General features: G+C 42.6%; 1 protein-coding gene across 3 annotated transcripts in view; it reads right to left on the bottom strand.

Moving 5' to 3' along the window:
* The window catches only part of SPOP (speckle type BTB/POZ protein), an 86,914-nt gene that overhangs the window by 40,382 nt on the left and 28,713 nt on the right, over window positions 1–17,819 (bottom strand). The window contains exon 2 of one of the 3 annotated variants that reach the window (XM_056127451.1): window positions 11,830–11,913. The exons of the other annotated variants lie outside the window; for them this stretch is intronic. The gene's annotated coding sequence lies outside the window, so the exon portion shown is untranslated. The remainder of the gene's footprint in view (window positions 1–11,829; window positions 11,914–17,819) is intronic. 3 annotated transcript variants of the gene reach the window in all.

Here is a 17,819-nt window from a genome sequence, read left to right as displayed (position 1 = left end):
GTGGGTTGGCTTGTGCCCGCCCAAGCAGAGCCCCTGGCAGCTACTTGCTTATACAATCAAATTGCTGCTATACCCCCGGCCTGACTCCACCATCTTAGGACAGACCTCAACAAGATATAATCTGTTGAGAATTCTGGTATGCAGGTTTTGTGACTGAAATCTCCAGCTTTCTCAGAGTTGGGATGGGCTACCTTCCCCACCTCCTGTACTTCCGGAAGCCTCAGCAGTTACATCCACATCCCAAACCCCAACTGAAAAGCTACTCCAGCCTTACCATTCCAATAAAAATATCGAATGTCCTGAATAAACACCATGACCTCTTAGTACCTGTATTGCAAATCATAATGCACAAAAGGAAAAGGAGAGAGAGCAAGAAGGAAAGTGCCTGCCATTGAGAGAGGGTGGGGGTGGGGGTGGGGGGTGGGAGGCTTGGGGATGGTGGTGGGGAAATGGAAAACACTGGTGGTGGGAAATGTACACTGGTGGAGGGATGGGTGCTGGATCATTGTATGACTGAAACCCAATTATGAACTGCTTTGTAATGGTCTACCTCACAGATACTCAGTTTAAAAAAATGTTTTTAAAAAGTAATATGGAGTCATGATCAATTCAATTAGCTTAGTCAATGGCTGAATAAACAGCAGTATTCCTACATTAAAAAACAGATAAATAAATACAGACAGGAATAGAGACACTCTCAACTACTAATAAGAGGACAAATTAGTATAACCATTGTGGAAAAAATATTTCATCATTACATAAAAAAACTAAAGCTCCAGAAATTCCACTCCCAAATATAGCCCAGAGAAACTCCTGTGCCTGTCCACTAGCATACATAAACAAAGATGTTGCTAGAAGTATTGTCTGCAATAGCCAAGATCAATAAAATGGCTACTAAAATTGCAGTACATCATAAAACAAGATGCTACATGCAACTGAACTTTAATTTCACATAACGTGGTGAAAGAAAATTACAAAGGTATAGTTAGGTTCTGAACAAAGACATTAAAGAGCACATATGGTATAATTCCATTTATATAAAGTTTAAAAGCTGACAAAAGTAACTATATTAGCTTGCAATAACTCCTAGGTGGTAAAATGAAAAAAATCATTATCACAAATGTCAGAATAGTAATAGTACCTGTGAGCAACAATGGGTTGATTAAGAAGGGACACACAGAGCAAGCTTCTTTTGGCAAAGATATATTTTAGGTCTAATTGGCAGTTACATAAGTGCTTGCTTTTTATAGTTAATCATAACAATTATGTTTTGTGTATTTCCGATGCACTTTATTTCATAATAAAAACACCATATAATCTTACATAATTTTTTAAAAAGGTAAGTCTGTGTGTACATAGAGAGATATGACAAAGAGCAGATAATAAATTTCATGTATCTGTGTATATATATAATATATACACATATACATAGCTTCCAATATTTAGCACAAAATGTTCTTGATTCTTTTATAACCGCTAGTAGCAAAGGCAATCCAGGAACAGATTTCCCTTTTATACTTCCCTTCTCTCTGTTTACTGTTTGTTTTGGTATCTGATGCTGGGGACCAAATCCAGGCTCTCATACATATGCTTTATCACTGAGCTACAATGCCCCCTCCTTTCTCAGAATTTAAATAACATACCTAAGGATCTTTATTTCAAAAAAATTTTTACTGATGACCAACATTAATATTTAAACTGCTATTTATAACTACTCAACAGAAGCCACTGATATACCCAAATTATTGTGAAGTAATAATTTTCACCAAAAAGTAAGCCAGGATCAAGTATATCTTGGCATCACTACTCTGGATCAGTTGAGGTCTTGCTGAGAGAACCTCCAGTAACTTCCCATCTTTCACTCAAAAGCCAAAGAAAGTCCTTAAAATGTTGAAAAGGTCCAGCACAATCTGGACCTGATTACCTGCCTGGTCTCATCTCCAATTACCCCTTTTCCTGGGCTCGAGATGTTCCTGGCACACTGTGCTTCTCTGCTGTTGTTTTTGTTCCTCAGACAGAAGGGCTCGTTTTTGCCTGAGGGTTTTGTACTTGCCCTTTTCTCTACTTGATAACTCTTTCCCCAGAAAATCACTTGGTGCACTTCCTCACCATTGTGCTGGCGTGAGGCCTTTGGACACCCTTAAAAATGTAATTCCCATTGCAGAGAGAGCATGGGATAAGAGCCTTGCTTGCAGGAGGCCAACCCTGATTCAATAGCCGCACTGCATATAGTCTCCTGACCACTTCCAGCTTATGACCACCTCCAGGTGAGGCCCCCAAATAAAAACAAAGCAAAATATAACACCCTAGCCACAATCCTACTCCTCCATTTTCTTTTTTTTCCTGTAACACACAAGGTCATCTCCTATGTTGTATCTGGAATGTAAGAAGACAGATTCCTAGCTGTTGTGTTGCTGCATTCTGACATTGTAAAGCGCATGAAAGGACAAAATAACTCAAATTCATCTCTCTCTCTCTCTCTCTCTCTCTATTTTTTTGCATTTCAATCCGTGAAAGATCAGACGGTAACTTGGAACCTTCTAGAGCTGGAAAGCTACTTTACTTTGCACACAGCTACCCAAGGATCAATCCCTAGCACCCCATATGGTTCTCCAAGTCTGCTAGGACTGATCCCTGAGTACAGAACCAGGAGTAAGCCCTCGGCACAGCCAAAGTAACAGAAATTCCAAAACAAAACAAAAAACTCATGATGTGGGGCTGGAACAATAGCACAGTGGGTAGGGCATTTGTCTTGCATGTGGCCGACCCAGATTCGGTTCCCAGCATCCCATCTGGTCCTGCTCCCCCCCCCCCACCCTCCCAGCACCACCAGAAGTGTTTCTTGAGTGCAGAACCAGGAGTAACCCCTATGCATCACCGGGTGTTAACTCAAAAAGCAAAAAAAACACCATGATGCTTCCCTACTTTGTCAAGTTTATTAACAAAAGTTTATTAACGAGGGGGTATGGTGCCACCAGCAGGTCAATCTGTACCTGTGAGGCGAGTGCATCAGCAGCCTGATGGCACCTTCAGACTTCCAGATACCCCAAAATTGCTGCTGTGCCTTTCGCCAGACCAAAAACTTGGGGCAAAGTTTACCAAGAAAGTAAACGGCCAAAAGTTAGGTATGTGGGAGACACACCCACAAACCACCTTCGGCTCAGCTATATAATTGGAGGCATGGCCTCTCTGGTTCCTGATCGAACTGCTTAACGGCCATGATCCCAGAGACTCAGAAACAAATCTCGGAACCCAAAGGCTTTTGGCAGAAATGCGTCCTGTTCCTGCAGTAGGTTACTGGCACTGGGCCACTCCGGGTGGGAATAGGTTTTGTGCCTTGGCCTGTTCCCCCAGGCGGCCCAGTGATCGCCATCCTCCAGAGGCCACTGGACAGTCAGGTTTGGGCCTGCAGTGACAAGACACGTGGGGCCTCACCAGATGGAGGTGGAACCGGCCCTTTACTCCCCATCCCAACCAGACCCTGAGTTGCCACCTACAAATGGCCTCTCTGGCTCCTGATCAAGCTGATTAATGGCCATGATCCCAGAGACTCAGAAACAAATCTTGAAACCCAGCAGCTTTTGGCAGAAATACATCTGGACCGCATACAAGGTGGCCGCTGCCTCAGAGTACATTGGAAAGCTAGGTATGAGCCGGTGGTGACGGGGCAACTGCAGTCTCATGGGAAGGGGGGCGGTACCGGCTTGTTATTCACGCCCTACCGAGGTCACGAGTTGCCCCCCACAAGCGGCTCTCCAGCACAGCCATGGCTCCAGAGACAAAAGGACTTAATTCAGAGCCCGGCAGCTTGAGGCAGAAAAGTGAATGGGCCATGTGTTAAACTATGGTGCCATGCCTCCTCGGGAGGGAAAGGGTGTTGCTCCCTTCCGCCTTTTTCCCCACCAGCAGCAAGGTGGCCACTGCCTCAGAGCTTATTAGAAGGCCAACTGCAGTCTCATGGGAAGGGGGGCGGTACTAGCTCGTCCTTCACACCATACCGAGGTCACGAGTTGCCCCCCACGAGCGGCTCTCCAGCACAGCCATGACACCAAACACACAGAAACCAATCTTGTAATTATCTGGCTCTTTGCAGAAATCCAAAATTGTGCGGCCACAATATGATTCGCATAACCATCTATAGAAAACAAAGTACTTCACAATGCCTTTTCAGCAATTCTGATTGTTGGCGGGGGGGGGGGGGATTCTAAACAATAATGGTGCATCTTTTGTCGAAATAATGAATATAATCAATGTAGAGAAGAGTTAAGTAGAAATTATCTGCCTCACAGGCATTGGGAGGGATGGGGGGGTATATTGGGGTTCTTGGTGTTGAAAAATAAGTACTTGTGAAGGGAAAGGTGTTTGATCATTGTATGACCAAGACTTAAAACTGAAAGCTTTGTAACTTTTCCCACAGTGATTCAATAAATATAAGAAGAAAAAAAAAGTTTATTAACAAACTAAGTTATTCTCTTACTAGTACTGAGTCACGGATGATACTTAGAAAAGGTTGACGCAAATTAATATTTTGCCCTATCTGGTGTACAGATGACAATGCCTGGCTCAAGAGACAAAAACTCCCCTTATATTGCTAGTAGAAACAGACTGGCATAAGTAGGAATCACCTGATTTAAAAAAATATGTAAATGCAAAAATATCCTGTATCCCTTAACAGTAATACTTTTTTTCTTTTCTTTTTTAAAGGCCTTTGGCATACACCTGGTTGTACTCAAGGGCTATGCCCAACTCTGTCCCTGGTGGTGAGTGTGGGATCATGCATTAAACTACTGCACTGGGTGGGACTGGGTGAGCCTCCATGGCAAGACAAAGCACTTTACCCTGTTTTATCTCTCCAGGCCAGCAGTAACACATTTTATTACTTAAGTCTAAAAAACAATTGAGCAACTTTTACTTTTTTTGTTGGTTTTGGAGTCACATCCAGTGATGCTTAGGGGGGGTACCCCCAGCTCTGTTTGCAGTTACTCTGGCAGTGTTGAAGGGACTGTTCTGCAATTGGGATCAAATCTGGGCCTCACACATAGAAAATAGACACTCCAGCCCATTAAGCAGTTTCTCTCTGGCCCTACGTTTTACTTTTACATTTAGGAAAAAGTTTTAAAGAACTATGCAAAAATAAATACACAAATTAGGGGGCTGGAGAGATAGTATCGGGGTAAAAGCACTTGCCCTGCACACACCTGATGTTGGTTTGATCTCTGGCACATCATATGGTTCTCCTCGAGTACTGCCAGGAGTAAGCCCTGAGCACCACAGAGTGTGGCCCAACAACCCTCCAGTTTAAGAACTACCAAACAAAATGTAACTTTTAAGAAGAAAAATTTTTGTTGTTACTGTGTTTGGCATATCGAATACTCTCGGTAGCTTGCTGGGCTCTCCGAGAGGGGCGGAGGAATCGAACTCGGGTCGGCCATGTTGGCCGCGTGTAAGGCGAACGCCCTACCCGCTGTGCTATCGAGCAAAGAAGAAAAATTTTTGTTATATTTTGATCCTAACAGAAGAAATAAAGGTTTCAATTAAGTGTCCAAATGAAGTATCTTTTTGGTAACTATTATTTTAATTTAAAAAATTTTTGAGTTAAGAATTAAGAACTCTGTATGTGTGTGTGTGTGTGTGTGCGCGCACACAGGAGTTGGTGGGGGAAGCAGTGCTCAGGAAGTCCAGGCCACTCCTAGCAATACTAAGTGATCCAAGCTAGCAAATCAGACTGGAGATTCAGCACTTCAGACCAAAGGATGCAGGGCTGCTCACGTTCTGTGGTGCCAGAGAACACCAGAGTCAGCTTCACAGTACTTGGGGGACTTGAGGAACACACCGTGTGATGCTCTGGGGCCATCAGGACTATACTGCCTGATGCTTGGGAGGCCATGTGGGGTCTGGGATTGGGCACACGGGTACTCTAACTCTTGTTCTATCTTCCCAGCCCAGAACTAAAAACTTTCATAGCAGAATTGAGGGAAGCTCAACTACTATGAGATTCATATGAATAATTTTATTGTAAAGTAACTATAGAAACATTTCTCTACAACATAGGGTTGGATAGTATAGTGGGCAGGGTACATGCCATGTACACGGCCAACATGGGTTCAATCCCCAGCATCACATATAGTCCTCCTAGCCTGCCAGGAGTGATACCTGAGTGCTGAGCCAGGTATAAACCCTGAGCACTGTTGAGTGAGGCAAAGAAAGCGAAAGAGAGAAAAAGAGAGGGGGATGAGAGGGACAGAGAGAGACACACACACACCAAGAAAAAGAGAGACAGAGACAGAGAGTGTGTTCTCTACAACAACGGTTCCAAACCATTTTCTTTCCTGTCACCCCGCTTCCTACCTTGTCTCCTTCCTGTGGTACCCCCATCCTACCTGCTGGTCCCCTAGTCTTCTACTATTCCTCCTCCCCACCTCCCTTTACACAAAATTTTCACCTGGGGACCCCTTGGAATATCCCTGGGGCCCACAGGGGTCAACCAATTGAAAAGTGCAGTTCTACAGTATAAATTGTAGGACTGATGTGATAAAGAGCAGTTAAAAAACTCCATTCAAAATAGTAGAAAAATAATTCAGGAGATGAACAGTAGGGTAAGGATTTGCCTCACAGAAGGCCAACATGGATTTGCAGTAAGACCCCCAGTAACATATATTGTCTTCTGAGCAGGACAACAATTGATCCCTGAGTACTGAGCAGGAGTAAGTCCTAAGCACTGCAGGATGTGGTGTGTCACTGCACGAACAAAATGACTATATGGCAAAAAAATATCACTATCACCACGTTGTTTATTGATTTGCTCAAGTGGACGGCAATAATGTCTCCATTCATCCCTGTCAGGTGCTAGTGTAGCCCTATGGCATATTGGGGGCAAAAAAATAAAAAAGATGATTCAATAAACAAAACTGCCATATGAGTAAGGAGAAATAATACTTCTGAGCATACAAAGAGCTTATATTTTACCCAAGATAAAGAAGTAAAATAAGCCTAGATACAAAGGTAATTTTTTGTTTGCGGGCCACACCTGACGGTGCTCAGGCCTTACTACAGGTTCTGTGCATCACTCCTGGTGGTGCTTGAAGAGCCATATCGGATGCTGGGGATCAAATCTAGGTCAGCCATGTGCAAATGCCCTACCCGCTGTACCATCACACTGGCCCACAAAGGTAATTTTTTAACTACAGTATTTGCGACCTGAGTCATATCCTGAAACATGAAAAATCTTAGAGAAAGCACAAAGTGAACTGATAATCTACAGAAAGATTTCTATGTTGAGGTCCAAGCAATGCTCTGGAGGCCCAAGCAGTGTCCGGAGAGACACTCAGCCAACTAGGCCACAGAGTTCAATGCCAAGGCCCAGCAATGAGGAGCAGTGCTTGGGACTGACATCAGAGCCACACCTGGCATTTCTCAAAGGGGTTGTTCAGGGGGTCATGCTTATCAAACTCAGGACCCTGTGTGTGCCCTTTACCTCTGACCTATCTCCCCAGCCCTCATCTGCTTTTCTTATTTAAAGAAAATATTTGGGGTGGAGTAGGGAGCAAACCCAGTGGTACTTGGTGGCTCCTCCCTGTTCTGTGCTCAGGGTTGCTCCTGGCAGTATTCAGAGAATCATGTAGATTACAGAATTGGAATTGGGTTGGTAACACAAAAGACAATTGTCTTTACCCCTGTACTCTTTGTACCCTCGATTGCTTTATTAAAAAAAAAAAAACCTAGCACATAAATTCTTTTCACTCTCTTAAAGATAGCTGGTATGTTCATGAGGTGAATATATTAAGAATATAGAGGCCTAACTCCCAAGATAGTGTAGCTTTGGTTCTAGATCACTGCATAAGTAAAGTAAAAGTAAAGGCCCTCCCGTTGATCATCAATTTGCTCGAGCGGGCCCAGTAACGTCTCCATTGGAGACTTTGTTGTTACTGTGTCTGGCATATCGAATACTCTCGGTAGCTTGCCGGGCTCTCCGAGAGGGGCGGAGGAATCGAACTTGGGTCGGCCATGTTGGCTGCGTGCAAGGCAAACGCCCTACCGCTGTGCTATCGCTCCAGCGATCACTGCATAAAGTGAATCATTTCAATAAAGTAACCGGCATCCAAGTGCATATAAAAATGATGTTTGCCATAAATTGTAGTCTAAGTGTATAGTAGCACTTTATCTTAAAAAATCAAATGTATATACAGCAGACAAGGTACCTGCCTTGCTAGTGGCCAACCTGAGTACAAACCTCGGCTACAGCCCAGCCCCATGTGGCCTACCGCCCCCTCCTCACCCAAATGAGTAAATATTACCCTAACTTTAATAACCTTAACTTTGAAATCTTCTTGCCAAAAACTGCTAATCATCATCTCAGCTTTAGCAAGTCAGAATCTATTTGCTGGTGGAGTGTCTAGCTTCAGAATACTGAAGGCTGACTGATCAGGGTGATAGTTGCTACAAGTGAAGTAGCTCGATAATTTCTTAAATTAAGACAATAATGATGGGTCAAGGAGACAGCTCAAAGGGCTAGGGCACATGCTTTGCATGAAAGGTGGTCCTGTTCAATCCCCAGCATCCTGGCTCCTGAGCACCACCAGGAACACCCCAAGCAATGTGTGCACAGAAGCCAAAACACTGCTGGTGTGAACCAGGAAGAAGAGAAGAAGCAAACATGAAGTTTGCCACACTGGTTTGACTTTCCTTTTCACAAGAGACTTCTCTGTAACATACAAGGTGGTTTGACAGCATTTTGCCCACAGTAGAACTTTCAAAATTGAAGTCAATCCTCTCAAACCCTGTGGCTACTTTATCAACTAAGATTATCCTTTATTTTGATTACAACAAAGAAAAATGGCACTAACAGACTTGCTCAAGGCAGGGTTGTCACAAACTTATGGGGGGAAAATGCAGTATCTACGAAGTACAATAAATCAAAGTGCAATAAAACAAGATACGCTGTATATTCACATATGAAGTTTATATTCAAACTAGTTTAAGAAAGAAATCCTACTCGAACACTTGCAATAAGCAGAGTGTATTATTAGAGAGGAGTTAACAGTTTTCATTTGTGACACTTCAACTGGAAGTGCTCAAAAGCTCTGAATAAGGATCTGGTTGGAGAGGTAGAAAATGAAACTGAAGCATTATTCTCAACTTCACAATAATGAATAAAGTGTAACTGACTCAAGATTCCAGAAAAAATAAATGACACTGCAAACTTTACAAGAGAAAAACATTCAACCCTATCAGAATGGGGGAAGGGGCCGGAGAGATCATACAGTGGTAAGGTGCTTGGCTTGCCTTGCACACAGCTGACCCAGGATTGATCCTGACACCCAAATCGTCTCCCAAGCCCACTAGGGGTGATCCCTAAGCTCAGGACCAGTGCCAGGAGTAAGTCCTGAACACCCAAAAAAAAAAAAAAAGTATGTCCTTCCATAAATTAGAATTAAAAAAAAATTTTTAAATACTTTGCACTTTTCACATCTTTCTAATGTTTGTCCTCCCCTCTTCCTTTAATTTTTCTGTCCCAACTTTTCTTCCTTCCATTGCTCTTGCTGATGAAACATCCTTTATGTGGCGATAGGGGGTGGGGCAGAAGGGTAGAGGGTGGTTTGGGCCATACCTAGCAGTGTTCTGCCCTAGAGAGTACCAAGGACTTGAACCTTACTCCTTCTCCTATTTCTCCAGCTTCCGAGTTACAGTCAATACCAGCATACTCTGGCACACTTATCATTTTGTTTTTTCTTTTTTTTTGTTGGGGGGGAGGGAGGGTGCCACTGCTGGAGATGATCAACGATTACTCCTGGCTCTGCACTCAGGAATCACACTTGGTGGTGTACAGGGGAACATAGGGGATGCTGGGGATCAAACCTGGGCTGGTCACCTGTAAGGGAAACACCCTACTGACTACACTATCTCTCCAGCCTCAATCATTTTCATTTCTTATGGAAAGGATAATACCAAGGGAACCAAACAAAATCCCAATCGAGCCTGCCAACTACATAATGGAGAAAAATGTAAAAAAAAAAGAAAAAAGAAAAAACTACATTTCACAGACTTTACATTTTGGCCAGAAACGAAGTTCCAATTACCACATAAGACAGCAAAACCAAACTTGCATATTTCATCATCCCAAATAGTTAAAAATATTTAAGTATTAAATTAAAAATATTACAAAATGTAATACGTAATAATCTTAAATTATCTAGTATGCTCTGTTTTACAAGTCACTCTAAGAATGAACTGGTCTGTGTAGCTGAATTCTATAACCTGGTGGAAACTAGGACTTCTAGATTCGCAGAAAAGATTCAGCATATGTGCTCCCACCTTCACCTTCCTGGTCTTCTTTAAAAGGGCTTCCAAGGCTTGTACTTCAAGCCCATGTTCTCCGACCCCACCTTTTTGTTTTGTTTTGTTGCCACATATCTGGCAGTGCTCAGGGGTTACACCTGGCTCTGTGTTCAGGAATCGATCCTGGTAGGTTCAAGGGACCATACGTGATGCCAGGGAATGAACCTAGGTTGGCTGTGTACAAGGCAAGTTTTCAACTGAACACATATTCACTTGCTTGTCTGTTTCTGTGTTTACTTATTTCCACTCTGGAGAGGCCTGTGTTCTCTCTAGAGCATGTACATCTCTCTTTTTTTCCTCTCACATCTTTTTAGGCAAGTTTTTTATAAAAGCTATCTTGTTTCACCAAAGGAAAAAAAGGGGGGTGCGGGGGGTCCCAAGGTCCTTTCTTTAAAGATATATAACTATTCCCCCACGAGCAGCAGTTGGTGCTTCACAGACTTCAGAGTACATTGACATTCATAATCTTATTTGGGGTTTGTAACAGCTCAGCAAAATATGCATGGCAAGAGTTCTTCACAAATAAGGAAAAAGCAGCTCGGAGGTTAAACATCAACCTTGTACAGGGCCAACATGGTGGTTCTCAATTCCTAAGTGACTACTTCATCATTCCTCTTACTACTGCGTCTGGGTGTTTCTTACTGGGTATGGTTTTCAATTCAATATGCAGGAACTGAAAAATATCCAGTATAAAAAACATTTACATACCCTAACTTTCAATTTCTATTTCAGTGTTAAGTGGCAACTGCTGAAAGTATGTTCCTTTGTTACAATGAATTCTGAGCAACCTTATGAAGACCTGGGGAAAATTACTGATAGGCCCATGACTATTTTCAGAAATGTACCCTGGGAATAACTCCTATGTCCTAACACTTTTAAAATGACTGTCCATGCTTTAGTAACTAACCATTATTGAATTTTTAAAAATAAGATGTCAACTGTCCTAACACACCAGAATAAATTCCTAGTCTGAATTTCTAAGTGTCTCTTTCCCTCTAGAGATCTCCAACTCTGCACCACAAACTTACAGACTTGGAAAGAACAATTTCTGTAATTCCTCAATGGCTGGAGCGATAGCACAGCAGGTAGGGCATTTGCCTTGCACGTGGCCAAACCGGGTTTGATTTTCTCCGTCCCTCTCGGAGAGCCCAGCAAACTACCAAGAGTAACCTGCCCGCGTGGCAGAATTTGGCAAGCTCCCCAAGGAGTATTTGATATGCCAAAAACAGTAACAAGTCTCACAATGGAGACGTTACTGATGCCCGCTCGAGCAAATTGATGAACGGGACGACAGTGCTACAGTGCTACATTCATTTGAGATGTCTAACATAACTAAAATATGAAATGGCACTATCTTCTGAACCCAGTTCAGTCTAGCCTCTATCTTTCTACATCTTATCTATCAGTAAGTCTTGTCAGTTGTCCTGCTTCCTAACATACTCCACAGTTACTCATTTCAGTCTAATTTTATCAATTTCTGAACAATTTTCTCACCTGACCCAGAGTTAACTGGTTTCTAATTGATTGCCCAGATTTCTCTCCAGCACAATCTAGTCTTCACACAGCAGTCACAATGAACTTTAAAAAAAAAAATCATATCATGTCACTTCCATTTAACCACAAAAAATAAAATTCAATCTTTTTACCTGACTTTACAGATTCCTATTAAGAGTTGATTTGTTATACCGAACTCATCACTTACCTTTCTCCCAGATCACTTCACTCCAAACACACTGGCCTCCTTTCTATAAATAAGCCAGGACTGTTTAGTCTCAGGCCTTTGTGCTCTCCTCCCTAGCTTTAAAGACCCTTCTAAATTTTCACATTGCTTGCTTCCTGTATTTGTTTCGATCTTTAAAAACGCCTTCTCTAACCACGGTCAGAAGGCTCAGCCTCTGGGGCCAGAGAATGACTCAGTGGTGAAAGCCCCTGCATGAAGCCCTTAGTTTGATTCCCAGTACTGCCCTATACATGGTTCTGGGGGTCCTGAGATCCTGGGCACCTCAACAAAGTGTGAAACCTCTGGCAAAGCTCCATATTTGAGAGAAGGATAATGAAGAGTGTTCCACTCCCAGTGAGCATGTGAGCGGGCACCATAGCCAGCCCGGCAAACACTACCACCACTCTGTGGCAAGCATCACACGAAATGAGTGTGGGAGCACGAGTGCAGCACTGCAACTACAGTGTGCAAGCCGGGAAACACCAAACCGAGCAGGAGCGATACCAAGCATCCCACAGCAGCAGCAGCAGCAAGAGGAAACAAGAGCAAAACTATTGGCCTTACCCCACTCCCTCCTACATGCATTTATAATGCTGCTATTCTGGGCCAGCTAAGTAGAAAAGCAGAACCCAAACGGGGGCACCGCTGAGATAATACCCGGTTCGAGATAGCCTTATTGTTCTGCTTTTTGAGTTCCAAGAAAAACTATTAAACTTTCTTTTTTTATTTGTAGTTTTTAAACAAAGCTGTACTTGGGGGCCAATACTACGGGGGGTAGGGCACTTGCCTTGCACATGTCAGGGCTGTGTTTGATCCCCAGCACCCCATATGGTCCCCCAAGTCCACCAGGAGTGCTTCTTGAGAGCAGAGCCTGGAGTAAGCCCTAAGCACCGCAGGATGGTCCCCAAACTATCACTATCACTATCCTCCCGTTGTTCATCAATTTGCTTGAGTGGGCCCAGTAACATTGTGAAACTTGTTACTGTGTTTGGCATATCGAATACGTCACGGGTAGCTTGCCAGGCTTTGCCGTGCGGGCGAAATACTCTCGGTAGCTTGCCAGACTCTCTGAGAGGGGTGGAGGAATCGAACTCGGGTCGGCCATGTTGGCTGCGTGCAAGGCAAATGCCATACCCGTTGTGCTATCACTCCAGCCCTAAAAAAAATTTACCATGTGAGACTAAATTAAGTAGAAGTGCCAATCACTGTCACTGTTCTCCCGTTGTTCATCAATTTGCTTGAGCAGGCCCAGTAACGTCTCCATTGCGAGACTTGCTGTTACTGTGCTTGGCATATCGAATACGTCACGGGTAGCTTGCCAGGCTTTTCCGCGCGGGCGAGATACTATTAGTAGCTTGCCAGGCTCTCCAAGAGGGACAGAGGAATTGAACCCGGCTCGGCTGGGCTGACTGTGCGCAAGGCAAATGCCCTGCCGCTGTGCTATCGCTCCAGCCAGTGTCAGGTCCCAAAACAACAACAATAACAACAATAAAGAGCTATATCTTTGAAATTTTCCCTCATTATATGTTCAGATTTCTTTTTTGGGAGGACACTCTCAAGCAGTGTTCAGGGACCTGGAAGATACTCTTGCAACTGGGTCAGAGAGTTCAATACCTGGACCCAACAATGTGGTGCTATGTGGGCCTGGGGCAGTGATGAGGACCACCAGGGCCATATCCAATGGTTCTGGTGGAACCACACGATGCCACTCGTCAGGTCTCTGCTTACGAGACATATATCCGAGCATGAGCTATCTCCCTAGGAGAGATGCTCCCACATCTGCACTCTTGTGCGCTCTCTCCCTCTTAGTTAAAACATAAAATCTTTACATTCTACTCTGTCTTTAATGCCTTAAAGAAATCACTACGTTTTCTAGCTACTTTATACTAGTTTCTTTCCTATCAATTAGAGAAAAAAAACAACTGATCATGAACCAGTCAGACAAAACACTGGTTTATAAAAATAAACCGATTTTATTTTATTGATTAAATGATTGATTTGCTTTCGGGTCACACCCAGTGATGGACAGGGGCTACTACTGGCTCACACTCTCAGGAATTACTCCTGGCAGTGCTCAGGGGATAGGGCCATATGGGATGCTGGGAATCAAACCCGGGTCGGCAACGTGCAAGGCAAATGCCCTACCTGCTGTGCTATCACTCCAGCCCGCCAATTTTGTTTTAGAAAAATAAAGAGATAAGTGCAATTTTGAAGGTGGCATTAACAGCAGTCATTTTAACAAATGCCTTGTAGAGTGAGTAGGGATCAAGGAAACCTGTCAAGATTACTTAATTCTTCAGAAGTAAAAGTTTGAAATCACTTCAATAAAGGGAATTCTTGTTATCTGCCTGAATACTCTTGAGGGCAAAAGACCTTTGGCCTGAGCATCCTGTCTGGCACACAGAAGGTGCTTCAGAAACAGTTGGATATAGGAATTATTTAAAAAAAAAAAAAAGAAAGAAAAGAAAGGAAAAAAAACTAGAAATATGAAAGGACTGACTAAAACCCAACCAAATGAAACTGACTCCATCCTTTCACAAAGTGGCTTAGTTAGTGCCCATCCAATGCCATAGATTTCAATACATTTAGGTCCAGGAACAGAGTTACAAATTTCAGGCTATTACACCATCTCCCTGTAGTTATACTGGAAAAAGCAAATCTTAGGTTCAAAAAGTTCAACATAGGTAAACAAAATGCAAGATATTAGAACAGGTAGGGTGCTTGCCTTGCACACAACTGACCTAGGTTCAATGCCAGGCATCCCAAACGGTCCTCCCCACACTGCCAGAAGTGATTCCTGAGCAAACAAAGCCAAGAGTAACACCAGAGTATTAGGGTTGTGGCCAAAAACAAACAAAGCATCAAAATTATGGATGGTGAATTGAATAATGATACAGAACACAAAAACAAAACAAAAAACTGTGTAGCTACTCATTATTAAGAGTATAAATAGACCAATCACATAGACCAACCAAATTCTCTCCACTATTAGAAAGAATATGGGAAACAAAAGAAAAAACATGCCACACAGAGCTCCCCGAATCTAGCCTTCCAGTCTGACCTGATTTGACTGTTCATATTAAGTCAACTGTCAAACTACCCAATTCCATTACTGAGGCTGCATTCACAACAGAATTAAGTGGCTATACAAACTGGATACCTCCCCAAGGATGCGGGGTTACAAAGATAAATTTGCAAATCTATTTGTTCTTGGCCCTCTATAACCTTTTCTCCCTTTCAATTCAACCAAACCTTTACTGATTAAAACTGCACAGGCAGGATTTGACTCTGATCCTCAAGATGTGAAAAGGATCCTTTATGCTATTTCCTGAAAGCACTTTCCCTTAAAGCAAAGATCCACCTTATCAGCATACTCAATTATCAAATAGACTGCCCATTTTGAGAGCATTTGGAAATTCTAAATTTTGCCCAAGTTTTTCCTACCTATATGTGCAGTAGTCACAAGCAATTATAGCTTTTTTATCTTAAATCCAACAACTAACCTTAATATATTTTTTTTAATTTTTATTAGTGAATCACCATGATGTACAGTTGTAGACTTACAAATTTTTGTACTTGGGTTTCAGTTATACAATGATCGAATGCTCATCCCTCCACCAGGCCCAATCTCCACCACTACTGATCCCAGTATCCTCCCCACTCCCCATCCCCCCATCCCACCCCGCCTTCGTGGCAGGGCATTTCCTTTTGTTCTCTCCTTTTGGGTGCTGTGGTTTGCAAAAGAGGCATTGAGTGGCAATCATGTTCGGTCTACAGTCTACTTTCAGCATGCATCTTCCATCCTGGGAGGATCCTTCCAACACCCTTTATTTGGAGCTCCCTTCTCTATCTGAGCTGCCTTTTCCCCTAGCATGTGCGGCTGGCCTCCAAGTCATGAAGTGAACCTCCTGGTACTTATCTCGGCTATTCTTGGGTGTTATTCTCCTATTTTGTTACTTTATGTTCCCCAGATGAATGCAATCTTTCTATGTCTGCCCCTCTCTTTCTGACTCATTTCCCTTAGCATGATACTTTCCATGTAGTATCACTTGTATGTAAATTTCATGACTTCATCTTTTCTAACAGCTACATAGTACTCCATTGTATAAATGTACCAAAGTTTCTTTAACCAGTCATCTGTTCTCGGGCACTCAGGTTTTTTCCAGATTCTAACTATTGTAAACAGTGCTGCAATGAACAAACAAGTGCAGATGTCACTTCGACTATACTTTTTTTGCCTCTCTGGGATATATTCCCAGGAGTGGTATTGCTGGGTCAAATGGAAGCTCAAATTCTAATTTTTTTAGAATAGTCCATACTGTTTTCCAAAAGGGCTGAACCAGTCGGCATTCCCACCAGCAGTGAAGAAGGGTCCCTTTCTCGCCACATCAGCACCAACACCAAACTAACCTTAAAGTTAATAAATGTTTCTTTTGCTTAGCCCTGATCTCATCAACCATAAAGACATTTCATTGATTACAATGTGGATATCCAATCCTATGTTGAGCTATTAGTCTCACCACACCAATTTCTTTGGTCTGAACAAAAGAAAAATGTTTCTATATTCGATGAGGCAAAAAAGAACTCAACCTATACTTTAAAAATGTTCCTATTTTCAATGGACCTGAGCAAAAGGACAGTGAGTAGGGTGCTTGCCTTGCATGTGGCTAACCCCGGTTATCCCTGGCATCCCATATGTCCCCTGAGCACCACCAGGAAAAATTCCTGAGTGCAGAACCAGGAGCAAACCCTGAGCATCACCATGTGTAGCCCAAACACCCCCAGCCCCCAAATCTTTTTCAAATGCTACTATTTTCAAAACTGAAAGCTTCACCCTGAACATATACCAACTATCAGTAGACTTTTGCCTTTAAACAGCATGTTATTTAGAAGTCACAAAGTTAATTTTCCCATCTGTTCACCTCCTGGATACTATAAACAATAAAATCAATTTGAAAAATCTAGAATAGGGGCCAGAGAGATAGTATAGTCAGTAAGGCGCTTGCCTTACACATAACCAACCCAGGCTCGAATCCTGGCAACCCATATGGTCCCCCAAGCAACACCAAGAATGATTCCTGAACACAAACTCAGGAGTAAGTCCTGAACACTGCTGGGTGTGGTACAAAAACAAAAGTGAAAATCTAGAAGTCAGGTATTCATACCAAAAATGGAATTTTTCAATTCAAAATATAGATTCACTTCAAATGTTTAAATAATCATTAAGCAAATCAATTTTTTTCTATAGGGACTATACCCAGCATTGCTCAGAGGCCCAAGAGGTGTCAAGGACAGAAATGAATCTCACATGTGTAAGGCATAGATGTTCTACCCTTTGAACATCATCTCAATAATTTGGTTCCAATAAATTAACTTTTAAAGAACTGGGTCTCCAAAGTTACAAATGTGAAGAGTTAATATTACCACTTTATCTTTACTGTCAGAAGTCATTACTTTAAGAACGGTCTTACAAAGGTCAACATTTTATTGGGTCTTCCAAAATCAATTCTTTACAATGAGAAATGGACACCAGTTAAATAAACCACTGAAGAAGAATTGAGTAAGTCACTATATTCAAAAGTGTGTGCTTCCCCCAGTCCGAAATGTAAGATTCTCAGCTTTAAATTCAGCATCACTGCCTATGATTCACTAGATGCTAAAATGCTCTGCTTCTGGAAATATTGTTAAAATTCTATCTGCTTCTCAAGCCAGAGTGGTAGTATAGGAGGTAGGGCACTTGCCTTGTATATGGCCAACCCAGGTC

Source organism: Sorex fumeus, unplaced genomic scaffold, assembly GCF_029834395.1.
Source record: "Sorex fumeus unplaced genomic scaffold, SorFum_2.1 ptg000063l, whole genome shotgun sequence".
NCBI lineage: Eukaryota > Metazoa > Chordata > Mammalia > Eulipotyphla > Soricidae > Sorex > Sorex fumeus.
This window is presented reverse-complemented; position numbering and strand designations above follow the sequence as displayed.